At 35.7% G+C, this 10,148-nt stretch overlaps 1 pseudogene; it reads right to left on the bottom strand.

Annotated features, from left to right (window-relative positions):
* Positions 1–8,683: 8,683 nt before the first annotated feature.
* Positions 8,684–9,844, bottom strand: LOC149207316 (UDP-arabinopyranose mutase 1 pseudogene; annotated as a pseudogene).
* Between the last annotated feature and the right edge of the window lie 304 nt (positions 9,845–10,148).

Raw genomic sequence — 10,148 nt, 5'->3', positions numbered from 1 at the left:
ACCTTCCAATACAACTTGGTCAGCCTAAGCCTCACTTGACTAAGCTAGCTCACTGCATAACACATGTCCAGTCGTACGTTCACCAAATACTTGAGTGAACCTACAAGCTTCCTATAAATGGTAGCTTCCACTACTTCACCAGAAGTAGCATCCTCCTTCCTCCAGTTACCTGCTAGAGGATTCTCCATGGGTTTACTTCTCTTCATGTGGAACCTTTTCATTATCGCATTGGAATACTTTCCTTGAGAGACAAAATGTTCCCCATCACCTTGCCTTACTTCCATGCCTAAAAAGTAGTGCATGAACCCTAAGTCCCTCATTTCAAACTCTCTTGCAAGATCCTCTTTGCAAGGTTTTATCAACTTATCATCACCTGTCAGAATCAAATCATCGACATATAAAACAGTAATCAATAATTTACCTTCAACCACAATATGGTAAAGGTTTTCATCCACTTCACTTTTAGTGAAGCCCAACCTGGTGAAGTAGCTATCAGTCCTTGTGTACCAAGCACATGGTGCTTTCTTCAGCCCATACAATGCTCACTTGAGTCAGCACAGATGCGACTCTCGGTCAAAGGTCTCAAAACCTCTAGGTTGCTTGATATACACCTCTTCCTAAATCATGCTATTAAGGAAGGATGTCTTTACGTCCATTTGATGTATCTTCCAACCCATCTGTCCTGACAGTGCCAATATGGATCTGATTGAAGAGTACCTTGAAACAAGAGAAAAGGTCTCATCCTAGTCAATTCCCTCTACCTGAGAAAATCCTCGAGCCACAAAACTAGCCTTGTGTTTCTCCACACTACAATCCACTGCTTGCTTTACCTTCTAAACCCGTTAGGAACTCATCATTTACTTGTCTGCCAATCTTGGGATCACATCCAAAAACTGTTCTTAACAATGGAGTCATAAACCTCAACCATGGTATTAACCTAGACTGGTTGTTGCAATGCCTCCTCAAATAAGATGGTTGTATCTCAACACATCCCCTCATAAGAACCATGTATCCAGTGTACCTCTTTGGTGACCTCCTCTGCTTGTGCTATGATGTGGGTGCTCCCACATTCTCTCTTGCATCCTACAATAATCTGTTAGTATGTGTGGTGTGGCTTTTCAAATCTCTGGAAAAATATGCCTGAGTGGATGTATCCACTTCCAGATCCTCTGCATGTGGGTGATCCAAAAAAATCTGAGGTTCTTCCTTAGGAGCTAAAATATCCTCAATTGCATGCATCCGAAGCTTGCTCTCAAGGGAACATATCATGGCCTTCTCTTCATCAAATTCGACATCCTTGTGAACCATTGTCATCCTGCTGGTTGGCAGGTACACCCAATAGTTATGAGGTGTATTAGTGTACCCCACAAATATCCCTAATTCTTCTATCATCTCAAGCTTATTCCATGCATCCTTGGTCACATGGAAATATACCGATGATCCAAAAATTATGAATTTGCCCACATCTATTCTCTTCCCTGAGAAAGCCTCTTATGGTGTAATCAGCCCAAGAATTTGACGAGGGCTTCTGTTCTACAAATAAACAACTGTGTTACATGCCTCAGCCCACAAGTGTAGTGGTAGGCCCTGATCATGCAACATCACCTGTGCTACCCCTACAATGCTTCTATTCTTCCTTTCAGCCACCCCATTCTGTTGTGGGTTATGGGGTGTTGTCAACTCTTGTTTAATGCCTTCTACCGTACAAATTTTTTTAAAATCATTTGACACATACTCTCCACCGTTATCACTCCTGAGAGATTTAACCTTACTTCTAGTATCTTTCTTGACCAATGCTTTAAATTCACAAAACTTTGCAAAAGTCTAATCTTTCTTCTGCATGAAAAATATCTAATACTTACGAGAAAAATCGTCAACAAATATAACATAATACCTCTGCTTGGCCATGGATGCTATCGAGAACAATCCACAAAAAACTAAATGGACTTGATTTAGGATCGCCTATGCTCGACTGTCTTTGTCATGAAAGGAAGCTTTGGTGAATTTTCCAAAGCACACCCTTTGCATGTGTCAACTTTCTCTAGTGTACCTTTGGGAAGACTGATGGAAATTTGCTACATGATTTTCAAAGTGCCATGATACAGGTGACCCAACTTCATGTGCCACAACTCACGGATGTCTTGGCTCCACACCTTATCTACTTTAGTGCTCAAGAAAACATAAGCTTCTACCTCAAACTTGTAGACATTCTTCACCATAATCCCTCTTTACCTGTCCCGTGGCTATGTGACGAAGGAATGCCTTTCCCTTAATAAATATCATATCATAACCTCTATCCTCCAACATGGAAATATACACCAAGTTCTTCTTCAAACCAAGAACATACATAACATCTCTCAAAGTGAGGGGAGAACGCGACTCCCTTTGAAAGGTAATTATACCAAGCCTGGCAGCACTATACCTCCCGTCATCACCCATCTTGATATGCATTTAGAGGTTCTTCTCCTCCAAATTACTTAAGAGCTCCTTGTTACTAATCATATGGAAAGAAGCTCCACCATCTAGGTACCATACACTATGCATAATCGATGATGCCATACATGTGATGAGGGTAAATTCCAATTCGAATTGTGAGGCAAGAGCCTCACCTACCACTCCTCCTGATGACTTCTTCTTGGACTTCTTGAGTGGACAATTTGTAGCAAAATGTACCATCTCGTGACAATGAAATCACTTGAATTTCGAGATGTCCTTCTTCTTGCCTCAATGAAAAGAATCTGATTTGGAATGGGAAATCTTCCCTTTCCCTTTCTTTGCCTTACCTGCTAAGGCACAATTTTCCTCATCATTAGTCTTTGATGAGGATCCATCTCTGGTGTTCCTCCAAATCTCTTTCTATACCAAATCTGACCACAACCATTCCGAATCTAGAAACAACTCCCTCCAATTGACAGAGTCCTAATAACTGTGCCAACTCTTAGGGAGTCCTAGAAGAGCTAGGCTCACCATATCATCCTCTGTAACAGTAAGCCCAACACTTCCAAGCTCCTCATGAAAATGAGTGAACTTGGTTAAGTACTTCAGAATAGAGTCACCCTTCTCCATCTTGATATTTCCAAGTTTGTCCTTTAGTGCCAATTTCCTATGGTCATTGCTATTCTGAAACAGGTCCGTCAGTGTCTTCTGCATTGAGTATGGAGTTTCCTTACCTTGGAGAAGCAAGACGATGTGATATCAAACTCCCTCAAGGATGATCCGCCTCGCCTTTGCTACACACTTTCTCCATTGGTCTAGATCTTGAGCATCCAATGCTGGAGGCTTAGGAATGTCTTGATCAATGAATTCCCTAAGGCCATTATATTCTAGCACTACTTCCACCTTGTCCTTCCATGCTATGTAATTCGAGCTGACCTCCAAGGCATACCTATGTCGCAACCCGTAGAAAGATATATTTTTGCTCTGAAGTATGGAGTTTCAAATTCAATTTTCACCTGCAAAACAAACTCAAAATATCCTCTTCTATACTGTCTTCATCTTTGATACCATGTAGATTTTCATATAGATTCAATAGCTCATGTGATATAATTAAACATAAGACAATAATCTACTCTACCCATCTCAACGGAAACAAAAAATTATCAATTCAAATAATAATCAGAAAGAGGAAGAATATAAATTACACATAACACAATATTTCTCTGGGGAAAGCAACTGCTCAAAACCCCGACTGTCTATATTGCATTAACTAGAATATTTGAGAAGAAAATACAATGCATGTTCACACTAGAATAATTCCTGCACAAGTATTATCTAACTCTCTGCCTCACAAGCCAGCTCAATCCAATACTTAGCCAATTTTGCTGCCTATGAAGCCCCTACTTCCTTGCGTTGTTCCTAGAGGAATCAACCCATATTTAATGGGAAATCCACTCTCCATAACTACACAATCCAAACATAGGTCCTCAACTAATTGCATGCACTATCTGTACAACTTGGAAAATTATAACACTAGTACATTGTCCCTACACTCTAATGTCAACTGGGTCTTCCTCTGACTGACATGCATGAATTATTTGTGAGTGAATCTTCTGTTAACTGGTGTGGTACTGGTTGATTCACTGGTGCATTAATCCACTACTAGACCTCTACTAGTTCCTCCAATAGTTAGAACTAGTTTAATTGACTATAACTCAGATAGACTGAGTTATCTAATTACAACTCCAAAGAACTCAACCTCGGACCCTAAAATTTAGGAATCACTTTACATGACTCTAGATAGACTTCCAACTCAAATTTCCTAAGTCAATTAACCCAATTTAACTTAATTAACTATTACAAGTTTCTATGAGAATAGAATTTCGATTTAATTCCTAATTTTATTCAAGGACAAATTAAATTTGAATTTCTTGTTGCTAATTTTAACATTCAGAAGATCAGAAGCTGAAAGGTATGGCAATTCACTCAAAACCCTGCATAGTAAAACTTTTAAATTTATTGTTGATTTTACTAATAATGTTTTTTACAATTTTTGTTAAGGTTTAATTAAAAGAGTGATCATTTGCAAGAGAGAAACATTGGGAGCACTGTGGAGAAGCAAATATTTTGGAACCATAGAAAGATCAAAATTTGACAGGTATTGTGATTCACTCAAAACCATGCATAACAAAAATTTTAAATTTTACTGTTAAATTTGTTTACAATTTCTATTAGATTTATTCATAATTCAAAAAATAAAAAATATAAATAAAAACATTGTATAATGAAAAAATTACTATTGATTTTAAATTTAATTAAAATTCAGAAGAGAACAAAAAAAATCAATACTTACATTAAACCCTTGCTTCTTCTTGCTTATGTGCTAGCAAAATTTCACCTTAGGGTTTAATTCCCTCTACCACTTCACAATTAGGATTTTTCATTCTAGGCATTTTAGATTTAATGGATTGTGCACTTACTATATATAGGGAATTTTACATGTAAACTAGGGGGATTACTTATTGAATTAGATCAACGCTTGTTATCCCTCTCCGTTTTAAAAAAACGGTGTATGTTTCCCTGTGCACTAATGTAATATAACGTACCAATGTGCCTATGTAATACAATGCATTGATGCATTATAACCCTGTCATCTTTGTCCAATATTTTCATCGGTGCTCTAGTGTAATATGACGTGCCTCTACCAACTGGCACCGTTATGTCATTGTTATGCATTTATCATTATAAATCATATTGTTATAATTTAAAATTATTTTCAAAAATTAATTTTCACTCATAGCGTTGAAAAAATAAATGTCTAGTGTGTTTAATGGCCTGAACGCACCAATGCGTTTATTCAAATAAGTGCACCGGTTAGAAGAGCTCTCATTGGCAAAAAATTGTTTGATTTATGTATAAAATATATTTAATGGCTTTTGTATTGAATGATACATGTTGTATATTGATAAAAAAATGTCTGATAAGGGGTCAATTAACACAAATAATGATCGACACAATGATAGCATATCGAAAAAAGTAGAGAAGACAAGTTCTTTGTAAATTCTTTACAAGATTAATATGTTTGAATTATATGTAAGTTTAACTAATATGTATTGATTAGTGTGTGTCATGCATAGCCACTGTTGGGCAATTTATTGGGCTTAAATTGCTGCATTAAATTATCAACCAGGGAAACTCGTAAGCTTGTGATGATGCCAGCAAAATATATGCAGGAGTAGGCAACTAACTCTATGTCTAACTAAATGATTTATGATTCAATATAATATGCAACGGAAGAGGCTCCTAACTAAGGAGGTTCTGGTTGTCCTTCCCTACAGTATCATAGATAAATCATTGATTACATAAAACTAGAAACTTGAAATGAAGACAAGAGAATGAACTTTAATTGTTGTTCAGATTCAAAGAGAGAGAAAGACTAACTTAGTCTCTTGATTGTCCTCTCATGTACTAATCCAAACTAAACTAAGATTCATCCATAAGCATAAGAAATGAAATAACTTGAAACTTAAAAGCAAAAGAATGAATTTCAATTATCATGTGAATCAAATGGAGAGAGAGCCTAACTTAGACTCTTGGTTATCTCCTCATATGATACTTGAAACATAAAAGCAAAAGAATGAATTTCAATCATCATGCAAATCAAATGGAGAGAGAGCCTAACTTAGACCCTTGGTTATCCTCTCATATGCTGATAAGATTCTAATTTAAAACTCATTCATCAATCACAAACAAATCCTCAAACATCTAAGCAATTAAATGAAATAAGATCTAATATGAAATAACATGTTCCTTTGATCCTTCTAGAGTGAGCTCAATTCTCCTAAGAACAAAGTGACAAGCTATTCCATATACTACATTAAGGCAACTTATATCTAAAACTACATAATGGAAATATATGTACAACTTATATCTAAAACTACATAATGAAAATATATGTAAAATGAAGCTTTATTCTATTCCATCATAAGTTGGATACAATGCTCCAAGAGTCCTCCCCTTTGGAATGGAAGAGGTACTCCTATTTATACAATGAGATGAGATAACAAACTCATAATGATGATCCACTAATCTCTCTTTAGTTCCATACATTTCTCAACCATCTAGACACATAACCCTATCCTCCATGAGGTCCATGATCTTCTCCATGAGATCATGATCTTTTCCATGAGGTTTATCTTATCAAATTCGAATTTGATCATTCAAGGCCACATAAAGGTGTCTTGGAAGCTTCCTTTGTACCTACACATGTCAACAAACTCATTCTAATTGTTAGGTATAAGTATAAGCATATTATTTTCTAAAGTTTAGCCATAAATCCACTTAAAAATGTTAAGAATTAATAAACTTTGGAAAAGCATAGTTATAACCCAATAATGAGGTAAATAGAATGATGTGGAGGTGGAATGGAGGTGACATGAAGGTAAAATGTGAAGATATTGGTGAATAATGGAATGAAAATAGGGACCATTTTGAGGCCCAACATCTCCCCCAAACTGAAGGTATTGCATGTCCTCATGCAATCTGTTACATTACTTCTTGGTACTTGAGCTTTGGCTTAAACTCTGCATGATATCATTTACTTAACTTTTGCAAAGCGTTATTTTGATGAACTAAAACTTGGTTGGTTCTTGTGTTTCAACCATATTTCGTTTGTTGCATTCAATGTATGATCTTTGCATATTGATAATGTGATTTTTATTGCAGAGTATTTTTGTTGGAATGCATCATGGTTGGTTCTTGTGTAACAACCATGATTGTGTTGGCATCCAATTAACTTTTAAATACTTATGACAAAGCCATTTATATGCTCATGTAATAGTGAATATATTTTGAAGGTAAGTGGGGTTTAGAATGTGATATATGACTGTGGATATGAATGTGACAAAGTATGTATGTAAATGTATCCTTTCCCTTAAACGGATGGGTTGGGCAGTTATGTGAAATGGGAAAAGGAAGTGAAGTTTTTCCAAAAATTATTATTCTAACTTTTCAAGGAATTTAATGGTTAAAAGTTAGAAAATATCATACCTTAACTTACCCTTCCAAAAATGGATGAGAGTTGTGCACGTGTGGCTGCAAAAACTGTTGTTCGAAGTCTTCTTTACTTGGTTGGGAAAATGGTGGATGAAATCGAAAAAGTGAATCTTTTATGGCTGCTACATCTGCTGTTGAATCTGTTGTTGTATCTTCTGCTGAATGTTCAGAATCTGCTGCTAAATGCGGCTGAAAATGTAAAAATGTATAAGGCTTGGAAGGTATACAAAATATAGAAGTTACATTTCCCCTCCAGCCTTACTTATTTACTTGTCCTCAAGTGATGACAAACTGAAAAACAATGAAAAGAAATTGGCTTCATCTGCTACAGAATATGGGTCTTCAAGTCTTCAACACTCGATGGCACAAATCTTACTATGTGATTAAATGTGTTGATGTCGAACATAGCAAGAAGTTGTTGACTTAGTGGCCGTTAATGAATGCCCCTAGCCAACACAAGAGCTCCCACCATTGATTCCAATGGGAGTCAGGATGCTTAACACATCTTGGTAGGTACGAATAAATTATTTCGTGGTCGAGTCACCTACAAGATCCAATGAACAAGGGATATTAATGTACTCCCATTGTTCATTGGCAAGAGTACTTGCCATTAAGGCATGCAAGCCTCTAGGTGTTTTTCAATGATGCTTAGACTCTAGGACTTTGACTCAAGCAGGGTTTTATTGCGGAAATGAAATGACAAGGAAAATGACAATAAACTTGTAAGAAATGGATGTAAATGCACGATGTATGAATAAATACTCTTGCTGTGAAAAATGGACATGGAAATGGTATGCTTTATGGATTGAAAATTGGTGGAAAATATTTTGCAAAAGGGAGTGCAAGGTAATGGTTGTGGACATGGATTTGTCTTTAGAATTTTTCATGAAATTAGTCGTTTGAAGACCAATTGTGCGCACAATGTAATCTCCTTAATGAATACTTGATTGTCCTGTAACCCGTAAAAAAAACTTGGTACAAAGAAAACATAAGTGTGCTCTAGAAGAAATGGCCAGTTTCTTCATGATTCTTATGCAAAAATTTCATACCAAATAAAACAAATTAAGGACAGACAAAGTGTTAAATTTGACTTATTCATGCTATGAAAATCAATCCATTCTTAAAATAACCATGAAAAGTAATACTCCCTGTTTTTGTCAGCTAACTTTTGTGCATGGAGAAAAGTTTGGCATTATAGATTTGTTGTGTCCTGCAGATTAGTACGTTATAAAAGCATACAACAATATCAAATTTCCAACTCTAAGCAAGTTAATCAGCGTTTAAATAATCCACCAAATGTTCTTTTAAATTATTCTTCCTAATGTTCCATTATTTATTTTCAAACCTGCATGAATTTTGTGAAAAGTGTGTTTGTTTGTTTGTTTTTTCTTTTTTTATTTTATTTTATTTTATTTTTGCTTTCATCCAGTTCTTCTAATTCTCATGATTCTCTCAATTTTCATGCCACCAAAGTTTTGTTTTATGCCAAAAACAATCACAAAACACTTAACAATTTTTTTTATTTTTTTTAACAATGTATTTTGTTATTGTATTATAACAACATAATAACAAATTACATAACCAACATAACAACAATCAAATAACAAGAAATTATAATTCTATTAATTAATGCAATTATAAAACATATTAATATAATTAATATATTAATACAATTTTTATATCAAACATTAATTAATAATTAAATAAAATAATTAACAAATATATACAACAACTTATAAAAAATATATAACAAATTACAATTAACAAATAGTAATATATACAATGAATTTAAAAATATAAATAACAACAAAATACAAATATAATAATAAATTAATATATTAATACAATTAATATATCGATTTATTAATTATAATAACAAACATTAAAATAAACCTAAAAATACAAAACAAACCAAAAGAAATGCAAAACAAAACGGATGGCAGCCCTCTTGAAGATTTTTTTGTTGAGCATTGTATACCTCATTGATGGCAGCGCTCTTGAGCTCCTGGCGAGCTGGTAAAATGATTTTGGCGCCGAAATCTTCAAGAGCAAAGATGTATTTCTTCTTAGAGACCATGTAGCCGAAGCAACGACAGGCACTGTCCTTGAAAGAGATGCATGAGGCCTTGGGCACTGTCCTCTCGATATCATTTCTGTTGTAAAGTTCGTAGTCGAAACCCTTAGGCACACTGATGGTCTTCGACGGATCGCCATCCTGCACAATGATGAGGTGATAGGGCTTAAAGTATGGCCTCCACATCTCCAAGAAATCCAAGTTCCGGATCGTGGGTATCACTATGTCCAGCTCCTCCGTCAGGATTGGGGTCGCAGCACTCGAAGTCGAAACTGCCATTGTTACTGGATCAACTGACCTACGTGCCAAGAAACAAGAAATGAAAGAAAATGAAATACACACAACCCAATCTTCCACAACCCCAAAGGACTTTTCCTCTCAAAGACAACGTTACGTGGCAGAGCCGAGTCAGTTGCATGACCAAAATTTCAATTATGGCAATGCCAATGGTGGTGCTGCGGCTGAAGGTTTGACAGGCACAGCTGAAACAAACGCAGATATTACAACATCATCCCTTGTTCCTCCAGATATGGTTAATGCTGGTGAAGACCAGAACCAGAACTCTGGAACCATGATGAGGAAA

Source organism: Pinus tabuliformis, chromosome 1_2 (genome assembly GCF_031772625.1).
Source record: "Pinus tabuliformis cultivar Carrire ecotype Pingquan chromosome 1_2, CPIR1, whole genome shotgun sequence".
Taxonomy (NCBI): Eukaryota; Viridiplantae; Streptophyta; class Pinopsida; order Pinales; family Pinaceae; genus Pinus; species Pinus tabuliformis.
Note: the sequence above shows the minus strand (reverse complement) of the source record. Positions and strands in the feature narration are given on the sequence as shown.